Below are 436 nucleotides of genomic sequence, written 5' to 3'. Positions count from 1 at the left end.
ACCACCACCACCAAAACCACCACCACCAAAACCACCACCACCACCACCACCAAAACCACCACCACTACCACTACTGCCACTACCACCCTTACCATCAATACCTCAATAAGCCAGCACCACAACCACCACCTCACAACCATGGTCGTCTTCGCAACTATTGCCATCGCCACAGACAAGTACCACCAAAGCCACCACTATCACCACCACCACCACCAAAACAGTCAACACCACCATCAGTACCACCATCACCACTACAACCACCACTGTCGCCGCCACCAGCTCTGTTACCATAAACTCCACCACCACCACGGTCATCACTACCATCACCAACACCACAGTTGCACCAAAACTATAATGAACACGACCACAACCATTACCATAACCACATCACCTCAACCACCTCAACCATTACTAAAAACTATCAACAACTCCATCA

This window comes from Octopus bimaculoides, chromosome 2 (assembly GCF_001194135.2).
Source record: "Octopus bimaculoides isolate UCB-OBI-ISO-001 chromosome 2, ASM119413v2, whole genome shotgun sequence".
Lineage (NCBI taxonomy): Eukaryota > Metazoa > Mollusca > Cephalopoda > Octopoda > Octopodidae > Octopus > Octopus bimaculoides.
Note: the sequence above shows the minus strand (reverse complement) of the source record.